The sequence below is a fragment of the Canis aureus genome, chromosome 8 (assembly GCF_053574225.1).
Source record: "Canis aureus isolate CA01 chromosome 8, VMU_Caureus_v.1.0, whole genome shotgun sequence".
NCBI lineage: Eukaryota > Metazoa > Chordata > Mammalia > Carnivora > Canidae > Canis > Canis aureus.
Window position 1 is genome coordinate 3935064 of NC_135618.1, and position 12595 is coordinate 3947658.

General features: G+C 37.2%; 1 long non-coding RNA gene across 2 annotated transcripts; it reads right to left on the reverse strand.

The window, feature by feature from the left end:
• Positions 1 to 1499: 1499 nt before the first annotated feature.
• Positions 1500 to 12153, reverse strand: LOC144318275 (uncharacterized). Of its 2 annotated transcripts, none has more exons than XR_013384123.1 (3): positions 10084 to 12153; positions 9042 to 9150; positions 1500 to 2253 (listed from the first exon to the last, which is right to left on the reverse strand). It is a non-coding gene; the product is annotated as an uncharacterized LOC144318275 (long non-coding RNA). The 2 variants fall into 2 exon arrangements; XR_013384122.1 differs by lacking the exon at positions 1500 to 2253 and adding an exon at positions 8365 to 8880.
• Between the last annotated feature and the right edge of the window lie 442 nt (positions 12154 to 12595).

Genomic DNA, 12595 nt, shown 5'->3' on the forward strand with positions numbered 1-12595 from the left:
AAGTAGTAGGATCCTGTCTAAACTCCCAAACAGGATATTAGTGCTGCTTTGCCTCAGTTGTCCTGAATCCACATCTTCTGGTTGGAGACGTGGCCCTGTCTGCCTAGCTGTCCAACTCCTAACATTATGACACACACACTCCTGTTACTGTCCTTCTCTACCAATTTATTTTTTATTTTTTATTTTTTGCAGATCCTTCCCCTCTGCCCAAACCATAAAATATACTAGATCCCAATTGTTATTTATATGGTGAACTAGAAGTTATATCTCGGAATAGTTAGGAGCTCCCGGTACCAAGGCCCTTGGCAGTTTCATACAGTGTCTTGGGACCTGTTTTAAAGTGAATCCTGTGCTTTCCTGGATCCACTGCACTGTCGTCTCCTCTGCTCTGCGGTTCAGCAACTGTAACCAAATATGGGGCCCAACGTCCAACCTGACTCTTCATCTTCCCCTTTTCCTCTCCCACCCCTGAAATCCAATCTAACTCAAATCGCCTAGATTTCAGAGCAGAGGAGGTATTTCTGCCTGCCTCTCTGCTTACCCACTTAAGATGATTCTATCATTTCTCACTCCTCCCCAAACAGGACGATTTGTAACTCTGACAGGAGCAGAGTCTGAGCCATCGCTCGGGTCCTCTTCACTAGTGGGTGCAGTCCCTAGTGTGCTCAGGAATGGCACCTCGGGCTTCTCGTCCTTTGTATGGACACGATTTGCCCTGCTTCGGGTTCCTAAACCATACAGACGGCGGGAACGCGGTGCAGCAACACAATTTGGGTTTGGATTTAAGGGGATTTAGAAGTCGTGTAGGCCATACTTGTATCTCAGTTTTCTTTCTCACTTCCGTGCCTCTCCTTGTGTTCCTTTCTCCCCCTTCAGGACGTGGCACCACCAGTAACCCAGCCGTTCTTGTGAATCCTGACCATAATACTTTTGATTTCTGGCTTCCATCTTCTTCCCTCACATTTAATTCAATAATTCATTGAATTATTCAATGTAATTATTCAATTACATTGAATTAATATTATTATTAATTCAATATAAGATCACACCGTAGACTATCCTCCCTTAATAGATACCAAATCAATTAATTATTTCCTCCTTTGTTTCCACTTATTCTAAGTGGTCATCATCTCTAATCTCTAGGATTGTGATCCTTTCCCAATTCCTTTTGTGCTTCCACACTAGCCCCCACTCCAAGCCACTCTCCTGTAGCATGGGAGTGGGAGTCATTAACAAATGAAATAAAGACACACAACCGGTGAAAGTAGAAAGACAGGAAGTAAGAGTGATAAGGAGACGAGACGAAAAATCAGTATTGCATAGATCTCCTATTATTTCTGCTTGAAAACTGGCTAATATTTTCCCCCAAAATTATTCTTTTTCCCAAAATCTCTCCATACACAGTAAATAATAATCAGTATGTACTGACATTCTGACATTTCCCTGAAGCTGTGAAGGATTTTATTAGACTTTGTTCTTTTTTTAAAAGATTTCATTTATTTGAGAGACAGCAAGAGAGAGAGAGAGAGAGAGAGAGAGTACAAGCAGAAGCAGAGGCAGGAGAGGGAGAAGCAGATTCTCCGCTAAACAGGGACACTGGCTAGGGGTGAGGTGGGGGGCCCCATCCCAGGCACCCAGGATCATGACCTGAGCTGAAGGCAGGCAGACATGTAACCAACTAAGCCACCCAGGTGCCCCATCTTTTTGGACTTTGAAATGATTCCCATCTGGAGTCTTATCTGTTTTGCTAGAAAATCACAGATGTCCAGTTTTCCATTTCACTGTATCTGTTGCATTGCTGTCCTCCACTAGACTGCTGAGCTAACGTCATGAATATTATATTTGGCAACAGCTCAGCTTAAAATTAAATTTTTATTAGGAAGAATAACATCAATTGCTATAACTTATATGCCCCCAAATATATACATATAATGACTCAAATAATGCAAAAGCTTATTCCCAAGGATCATAAAATTAAAAGGAGTTCCTACTAGGTGGGGGAAGTTTTCCTCTAAGGGACTTAAGGACTCAGAATTTTTTCTCCTTATTTCAAGGTTCTTCTATCCTCTGAGTACCTATCATCATCTGCATCTAGGTAGTACAAGGAGAAAGAGATATTAAGAGATATCTGCTTAATAGCTTTAGCCTAGAAAAGATATACATAATTTCCATTCTTAAGCCATTGAAGGAAACTCAGCCACGTGGTTCCATCTAATGCAAGAGTGTCTGGGAATCATACTGCTGCTCTGTGTCCTGAAAAAAAATAAAGAAAGAAATGAGTTTTTTTTTTTTTTTTGCTTGAAAAAGCTAGCCATCACCGGATCAATAACACATAGTGTAACTTTTAGAGTAGTTTTTAAAAGCTAAAAACAGAGTTCTGTAATTTATAATCTAATATGGGATGAGCCAAGAAAGGAAGGAAAATGAAACCTAAAAAGATGGGAAAATAGAAATCACAAAAGAAGATATGTTAAATTTAAATATATTAATAGTTGTATTAAATAGAAATGTATGAGCTTTTCTAATTAAAGGACAAAGTTTACGAGATTGAATCCAAATACACACACATATACCAATCAGCCTATGAGAAGTTTGTGAGTCACAACTGAAACGAAAGGATGCAGAAAGATTGAAAACAAAACATTATAAAAAGTCATAAAATGGAAATAACAAAAAGACACCCATCAAAGCTACTGTAATGTTAAGAAGAAAGTATAATATAAAAAAGCATAATTAGATATAAGTAGGAAATTTTATGGGATAAAATGCACAATTGTCTACTTATTAAATTTAAATGTGTAATCAGACAAAAATATCAGAAAAGGGTATATAATATTTGAATGTTATATACAAGCTTGTATGTGAAAAATGTACAGGGAATAATGTACTTGAAAATTGAAGAATATACATTTTTAAGTTAATATGGATCATAAAAAATATACTGAAACATAATCTCAAGAAATTCCAAAGGATTTAAATCATAGAATGTTTTCTGACATGATATAGTTTTTACACATGAGTAGAAAAAATATGCTAAGAAAATTCTTACAGGTTTGGACATTTTTTATTTTGAAATAATACTCTAAATAATTCACAGGGCCATGAAAGTAAAAAAAAAAATATTTTGAACTTAATTATAATAAAGACTTACTGGATACTGTATTAAGTATATTTAATGTAATTTTTAGCCTTGAATGCATTTATTAGAAAATAAGCCTGAAAATGTAATGAGCTAGGTATTTAATTCATGAAATAATAATAATAAAACCCTGGCAACACGAACCTCCAAAAACAATGTGAGTAATATAATACTAACATTAGGAGGGAAATCAATAAAATAGGAAAAGTGCAGTCAAGAGTCTCAACAAGACGATTCAGAAAGATAATGAATTTGTAAACTTGTGACTGAGACCAAGGATAAGAAAGTGAAAGGAACGACTAATCACTATTTGAAATTCCAAGAAAATAGCTTAATACCAACCCCCAGCCCCAAAGTAAGGAGATAGCAGATATAACTTTATGCCAATAAATTAGAAAATGTCTTCCCAGATTTTATTTTAACTTAATTTTTTAATTTATTTTTTCTTTATTGAGAGAGAGAGACAGAGTGGGGCGGGGGCAGAGGAAGAAGGAGAGAGAGAGAGAGAGAGAGAGAATCTTCAGCAGGCTCCAAGCTCAGCAAGAGCCCGAGGCAAGGGCTCAACTCCTTGACTCAGGACCCTGATTTCATAGCCTGAGCTGAAATCAAGAGTCAGATAGATGCTTAACTGACTGAGACAGTTGGGTGCACCCTGTCTTCCCAGATTTTATTGAATTAAATCTACTAACCTGACATAATTGGGAAACATAAATAAACCCATAAGTATTAAAGAAATCAATAATTTAAAATATTTCTAAAAGAAAACACAAGGCTTAGATGGCTTCACTGAGGATACCTCAATGAGAACAGTTAATCAGGAATTAATTATCATCTTACACAAATTCCTCCAGAACTATTTGTGAATTAATCTTTGGGATAGTATAACCTTGACACCAAAACCAAAAACTGACAGCTGAATATTTTTAAAAAAGAAAATCTTAGGCCAAAATCTGATGTTAACATAGATTCAAAAACCTTAACAAGTTCGCTCCCTTAACGTAATACTTTACTCAACTCAGTGTCATAAAGATAAATTGTATTGTGACCAAGTTATTTTTATTAAAGATATAAACTGTAGTCTAGCTTTAAAAATCAACGAAGTTCTCCATGTCAACAGATTAAATGAGAAAAACTGCATGATCTCAAAAAAAAAAAATTGTATTTGGTAAAATTCAAAATCCCCTTATAATAAGAAAAAAAATCCTTCTTAACTAGGAATAAAGAATAGATCATATAGGGATGCCTGGGTGGCCCAGCGGTTGAGCGTATGCTTTTGGCCTAGGGTATGATACCGGGATCTGGAATCGAGTCCCACGTCAGGTTCCCTGCATGGAGCCTGCTTCTCCCTCTGCCTGTGTCTCTGTCCCCCCCTCTCTCTGTGTCTCTCATGAATCAATACATAAAATCTTAAAAAAAAAGAATATAATATATATTAGATAATAGAAATAGAAAATTTCTTGGTTTTTATAAAAGATGACTATGGAAAACATCAATAAACATCACACTTAGGGTGGAAATATAGACTTCATAAAGAACATTCTATTACTTCTATTACCTGTCCCATTTTAAAAAAAAAAAAGGCAAGAGACTGTTATAAGGATAGAATGGGAGCAAAATTGCCATATTTGCAGATAAGATGATTCTAAATATAGAAAATTCTAATTACTGCACAAACTATCCCAACTAATAAGATAGCAACATCCTGGAAACAAATTAATCACAGTTCATTATGCAACCAATCCAAATATTTTTAAAAAATAACGATAGTTTTAAAATAGTAGGTGCCTTGAAATAAATGGAATAAAACCGGTGCAAGACCTTTCTGTGAAAAACAGGCTATAAATCATATTATGCCACACACCTGATTAAAACTCTTCCATAACTTCCTTTACACTTATACAAAATTTAATCTTGATGCCTATCCTAAGTGTTCCTTCATATCTGACCCTTGCCATCTTTCCTATTTCTCGTTCAGTTCTTTCTCTTGATCACTTTACTCTCGCTACACTGATAACTTCGAATTCTCCAATTCTGCCCAGCATGTGCCTTGCCTTCCTTTGGACATCCATGCCTACGCCATTTGCTCTGCCGGAAATGGTGACCCTTTCTGTGGCTGCCTCCTCCTCATCTTGAGGCATCGGTTGAAATGCTCGTTCTTTAAGAATTCTTCCCTGATTTCCCTTTCTGGAACAGGTAACCTGCATTATATTACCTGGTTCTTCTTCTTCCTCATAGAACATAGCACACTGTGGAACTCTATGTTCCTTTACTAATTTATTGTTGGTTGTATCTCCCATTACAACATGGTTTCCACGAAGGGAGGCTCAGTGTTTTATGGACTGCTCTGGTGCCTGAATCCTCTTTACCATTCAAATATTATGTAGAATAAATATGAGAGACTAAAAAGCAGTTTTGTGAGTGCTTTGCAAACACTAGTAATAATAATGTTGTATTTGCCCCTATTTGGACATTTTTTCTTCTGTATAAGTTCTTTTTTTTTTTTTTTAAGTTTTGATTCATTTATTCATGAGAAACACAGAGAAGAGGCAGAGACACAAGCAGAGGGAGAAGCAAGCTCCATGCAGGGAACCTGATGTGGGAATCGATCCCAGAACTCCAGGATCATGCCCTGAGTCAAAGGTAGATGCTCAACCGCTGAGCCACCCAGGGATCCCTTCTGTATATGTTCTTTAGAAATTCAGGATTTGGTAATTCCGGAGTCGCTGCATAATACCATGAAATTCCTGGAAAACCACACCTACAGCCACCAGTAATTCTAACCAGATACCTACTTTTAAAATGGTTTACCTTTTCAGAGTATTCCATATCATCTAGAACTTATTGGTCTTATAACTGGAAATTTGTAACTCCAGACCATCTTCACCCAATTTCCCCACCCCTCACCCCCATCTCTGGCAACCAAGAGTGTCTTTGACTTTGTTTCCTTAGACTCCACATATAAATGAGACCATATAGTATTTGTCTTTCTCTGTCTCAGTTATTTCACTTAGGATATATATGCCCTCAAGGTCCATCATTTTGTTACAAGTAGCAGGATTTTTCCTTTCCTTTTTTTTTTTTTTTAACGGGTGAATAGTATCTCATTGTGTGTGTATATATTTTCTTTATACATTAATCTGTCAATAAGCAATTAGGTCATTCCCATGGCCTGGCTATTGTAAAGAATGCAGCAATGAACGTGAGGGTACAGACATCTCTCCGGGATACTGATTGCATTTCCTTAAGCTATATTCCCAGACGTGGATTATCGTGGAAACGTAGGTTTAAAGAATGATCTCAAACATATGTTTGCTAGGCAAACTTAGGAGGTATGTTTATTTGGAGTGGCTGAAGGTGTCCAATAGCAATCGTAGAGGATCTCGTGGAGGCACAAAATCTTACCTTCACTCATCTGTGCCAACACTATGTGCAATTCTAAACTAGGTTTAGAAAGATGAATCCAACAGAAACGGCCCAGTGCCACATGGAGTTTACTGAGATGTTTTCAGTTCTCCCAGTGGATTGATGTGCCTGGAGATTGTAGACTTTCCCTAATTTGAGGCTGATGTTATCACCAAATGGCAGTTTCATCACTACACAATCCCCAGCCACCCTCCTGGCCTCAGTCTTTACACCATGACCAGTCATGAGACTATCAGCTGGGTATCAGCTTCATTTCCTATAAACAGTTGAAGATACATTATAGGCAAGGCCCTATTTTTCCATCTATTGCTGATCCTAGAATGATGCCCCAATACCACCCTAGCTGCTTTCCATTGGGCATTTCTAATTCACAGAACCTGCACATCCTTAAGATTATTTTCTGAAGATATTTTTACAACTGAAAGCCTTTCACTATTCTGAAAATGAAACGGAACCTTTATCGAAATAGAAAATTCCTCACTGTATCTTAAGAGTTCAACTAGTCGTAAGTTAATTCAGAAGTCATTTTGACTTTATAAGTTTTTTTTCATTGAAAGATTGTATTTATTCTAAGGAGAATGCCCACACATGTGGGAGAGGGGCGGAGAGAGAGAGAGAGAGAGAAGGGGGAGAGAGAATCTCAAGCAGACTCCATGCTGAGCAGGGCTGAAATCATGACCTGAGCGGAAATCAAGTCCGACACTCAACTGACTGAGCCACCCAGGTGCCCCTTGACTTTAAGGATGTAGCAAGTACATTATTTTACAAATGCATATTACATTAATTCTAAATAAAAATGGATTAAAAAGAGGCTTTTATTGAATCCAGCTTTAATTTAGAAATCTCTGCATGTACTCAAATATTATTTCACAAGTGTCTCATGTTAAGTGAATGCCATAATCAAAACAAAGCCTTCAATTGAAACAGTGAAGTGCAATCTGAAGTCCGAAATACTCATTATCAAAAACATCTTTAAAATCATCTAAGGAAAGGAGCTGCAGAACATAATGAACTAAACCTCCAGTTGGATGGATGGTATCCCATGAGCAGGGTAGGAACTTACGTAATTGACATCTTTATCTCTATCTCTGGAAAAATGATTTGGTCATTTAGTCGGTATCATTAAAAAGGAACCCTGTCGATTCTCCTATAGTCAGTAACGGGAACATTTACACATTTCAGCCATGGGAAAGTTTTGGGGCTAAAATTTGCTTGGGACTGTGTCGCACATCACCAAGGACCCCACACAGGAGGAAGGTACTTTACTGGCGTACACTGAGGGACAAATTCTGAGTAGCTCGAGTATGATCTCCGTCCACCATCCAAATTGTTACTAAAATTATTATGGTAAGCATCTGTGTAGGAACCTCACACTAATAAAGGAAATAGAGGGATTTGAATCTGGGATGAAAGATGGAAAAAAACTGTCTTTTCGTTAGCCATCTGAAAAACCCAGGGCAAATGGAAAGGATCGAGGATGGATGATTTTCCTCAACTATGTGAAAGACTATGGTTTGGTGGTTCGGTGGGAGAAGTTATACTCAACATGAGTAAAAGTATTGAAACAAGCGTAGTGTTTAATAGAAGTGAAGTGCCTGATTTTCCATATTCTCACTGAGAGATTACTGGACTAAATTTCCATGATTTTTTTTCCTAGCTCAGAATACAATTGTTGTTATACAAATTTGCCTGATAAAAAAGAAAAGCGACTAGAAAACACCTGTTTTTTGCTCCAGAGCATAAGAGAACTTAAAGTGTTTACAACTGAATACGCTTCTTCCTTTTCATTTCACAACTAAATAGTAGCATCGATATCTGGTGGCATGTTTTTATCGGGCAAGTTTTTTTTTTTTTTTGCAAGAATAAATAGTTAAAATGCTCATTTATAAGGACATTCTCATGTACAAATATATTTGTATCAACGTATATGTCTATCGACTTTGCAAATGCCTACACTCCACCGATGTCTACGGTGTCTTTGTTATCTCTACTACACACATATCTATATGGAATATTAAAGCCATTAGAATTAAATTTACAAACTACTTTCCAGGATATGTTGTTGGTACATAAGCATTTTACAAATGTGCGCTGAACTACCACTGCCCATCCTTTGATGGGAACGAGTCCTTTCCCTCTAAGTAAATGAGCTTCTTTAGGTAAACAATTGTTATTTTCCTATTCATTTAGATTTAGACCGGAAGGGGCTTTACATAAACACATGACTGTTTGCTCCTGAAGATCACTGTCATATTATAATTCCAAAGATGTTTTTTTTTTTTTTCTCCCTGATGGATTAGTCCAGATGTGTCCCAAACCTGTCACAAAGCAGAAAAAGGTTAAAGATCATACATTTCTGTGTTGGACCCTCTGTCAAGTCATGTTTACTGTCACCGAAAGGTTAGGCTAGAGAAGAAGAGAATAAGGTCGACGAATAGCACAGAATGTGTGTCAGTGAAGTGAAAGAGATGGTGTGTACCTGTTTTCGACAGTGGTGAGCCATCTAGATTTCGCCCTGTCACTTTTAGGTTTTCAAAAGTGCACTGCTTTTAGGTCGGGATCCTGAGCATGCCTTACGGCCCTGGGACCTTAGAAACAAATAATTCATTAATACATCTCCTGCCAGTCCTTTGAAGATGTGGGCCTTTCCCTTGGTTGATACGTGTGCCTCACTTCAGTGGGTGTTGCCACCTCCAAATCTTTTGAGTGAACAGCTATAATTAAGCCAGGCTCTCTAGTCTCTCTCTTAGAAGAAAATGGTAGTAAGGAAAACCAGAGACTGCGAAATTTATTCTATTATGGCTCATATGTAAATGTGTTCCAATATAGAGGATTTTAAATTACAAACCAAACTAAATGTAGGCATTCATCTTTTCATATCTTGGTTAAGAACTTTTGCAAAACAGAAAGGCAAAAATTACCCATGATACGAGAACACGTGGGGGTGTTCTGTGCCCTCCGATCTTAGGGCCAAGAAGGCACAGCTAACCCACTGAGTTTCTGGGAGGGGGGAAAGTGGATTTAATCCTGAATGGCCCCTTTCTTTACCTGTAGGAGAGGAGCGGCACTCTAAAGGAATTTAATTAACTTGCAAAGCTTAAAAATACCACCATGTACTCTGGCAAATATGCTAGTATATGTGACTCCAACGTCAACTTAATTTCTTATGATATATAACTAGTACTCAAACTACAGTCCCCAGACGAGCACTATCAGCAGCACTTAGGAAATTGTGAGAAATACAAATTCTCAGACCTCACCACAGACTCACTGATCAGAAGGTATAGGGGTGCAACTCCGGAATCTGTCTTGTAACAAGCTCTCCTGGTGACGCTGATGCATGCTGATGCAATCTAACCCTGTCTGGATCCAACTCTAACAAAGTGTTAAGCTATTCTTTAATTTAGAATTTGTCATCTCACGTAAAAATGTATTGAGAATGGATAAGTCGGTGGGATGATAAATACCGCATATGCTTCCACACACAGATTTATAAAATGAATGATAAAAGATGCACCTACCTCCTGTCTTAGAAACTCATAGTAACCGAGATGTATCGTGGTTTGGAAACAGTTCTGAATCTGGATCATTTCCTATATTGTATTTGTGAGTCCAGTTTCTCTGGACTATGGGAAATATGGAACCTCTGGCTCCTATTTCCTACTTGGTAACAAGTATTCACTTACTAACATTTCATGGAAAGATGGGTTCTCCAGTAATACAGTTTTCGACGTGCCAGCTATGGTTGTGTAATGTCGCTGTCCTCTATTTCTCTAACTTAGGTGTTTTACTTTGCTCCTTTTTCTTTCTGTTCCTCCGACTAGATGATATAAAATACGTCTTTAAGTTCACAGATCCTTTCTCCTGCTTGACCAAGTCAAGCTCTTTATTGATGTTTTTGTTTTGCTTTATTTTCAGTTTAGTCGTTATCCTCCTTAGCATTTTAATTCTGTTTGGTACTTTTTAATAGTTTCTAACTCCTCATTGATATTCTCATTTCATTCACGTATGAGTTTCCTGATTTTGTTTAGTCTTCTGTGCTTTCTTTTAGCTTGTTGAGCTTCATTAATATAATTATTGTGAATTCTTTGTCAGGCAGCTTATAGGTCTCCATTTCTTTAGAGTTAATAATGATTGATTTATTTTTTTTCCTTCGCTAGGTTCATATTTCCATGATTCTTCGTGTTTCTTGTAGCTATGTGTTAGTGTCTGTGCATTTGAAGAAGCAGCCACCTCTTCCAGACCTATTAGCCTCACTAGGGATTCTAGAAACCTCTTGATTTTATAAGAACATGCATATTCCACACCTGTCCCTTCCTTCTAAGGGATAAGTCAGGAGTATACCTTTTCTCCAAATCCACGGAGCGATGCTTGGTGCTAAGAGCTACCTGGCCCTTTCCCTTGGGAAAAGGGAACTAGAATGTTAGATGTAAGCCCAACCTCTTTCTCTCCCACCTGAAGGAGAAAATTCAGTATTGTGCATCTTCTCTATATCCTAGTGAGCTGAGCCAGCCGCTCAGACCCTTGATAACTATTGATAATCCACAGCCATTCTATATTAGTGCTTCCTCCATTTGACTGTATTACTGGTGTTATGCTGATGTCCAATATGATAGGGAAAAAAATCTTCAAAAACCATTCCTAGACAGGAGTCTTCATATGTTCAGCACATGACACCCCTTTTTTGACTTACTAAATATCTTCAAACATAAGTAGCTGAAGATCTATTTAATCACCTCATGTCGCAATAGAATATGAGCCACTCAATCAATAAATGATTACTCCTTGTGTAGTTCAGACACCATATATCCATTTCGTAGTATGATAGGACTTTAGTTATAGGGCATATTTTAGTTGATTTTCCATTTTTACAGATCAGTGCTTATATATCCCTATCTTCCAAAACTTCCTTCAAGTGGTACTTCATTTATTATCAATATATAAATGTTTAGTTGTTAAATAATGACTGTGTTTATATACTTTTTGGAATCATCATATTCACAGTGAATATATATGTGTTTTTAACATTAAGATGCAATTTACAAATCCTGGAAAAAATTCTCTCTTGAGGATGATGCTAGCATAGCATCATCATCATTTTGTATTAGTTTCTACACTTGCATATATCATATATCTAAAGAAAATAACCATTCACAAAGGAGTAAATCAAGCTGATTCAGCTGTTCAGTTATACCAGAATTAGCATTGAGTTGATTCTACTGGGAAGTTGGAACACTATGGCAAACTATGGCTTCTTCTCCTTTCTCTTCAGACTACAGTAGATGATAAGTTCCACAAAATATTATGACTTTTTTTTTTTTTTAATGAGCCTGGGTTTTGTAAACACTCAAGTCTGGAACTAAAACCTAGTTCTGCCATTTATTGGCTAGAGAAACTTCAGAGACTTACTCAGCTTCTATGAATTTCATTTTTCCACTTGTCAAATAGGAAAAATTTCAAGTTTTTGAGAGTTTCATTGAGGTGACCAATGCAATATGAAGACTTATAAACTGCACAGTTTCTCATAATTCCTCCTATTTCATGGATTCCAGCAGAGATGATCCAGGACTTCTGCAGAGTGATGTCTTAGGGGCTATAGTTCTGGAATCAGAATGTCTGCATCTGAATCCCAAGTTCCAGGCCATGTGATTCTGTGCTCCTCTTCTAGGACTGTGTAAGAGTTAAGGGAACATGCAGAGTAAGGTGCTTTAATGCAAAACTGACACATAGAAACAATAATTCCATGTTAGCTATTGTCACCATTGCATTCTTTGCATCTGGGCTGAAATGCTCCACCTATTACATGGCTTGGGGAATAGCTTATAGTTGTCCTGTATTTGGGTGTTTCACTAACAATGTTGATTCTCAAAAGCAATGCATGGTGGTCATTATTAACAAAGATAGCTACACCTATTAAGAGAATTATTTCCAAATGGAAGCATTATTTAGTGTGTCTTTTAGCCTTTTATTCCCAGAACCCATAGTTTAAAAAGTTATTAAAGTTGGTAGGTATTTGACTGGCTTGAATTAATG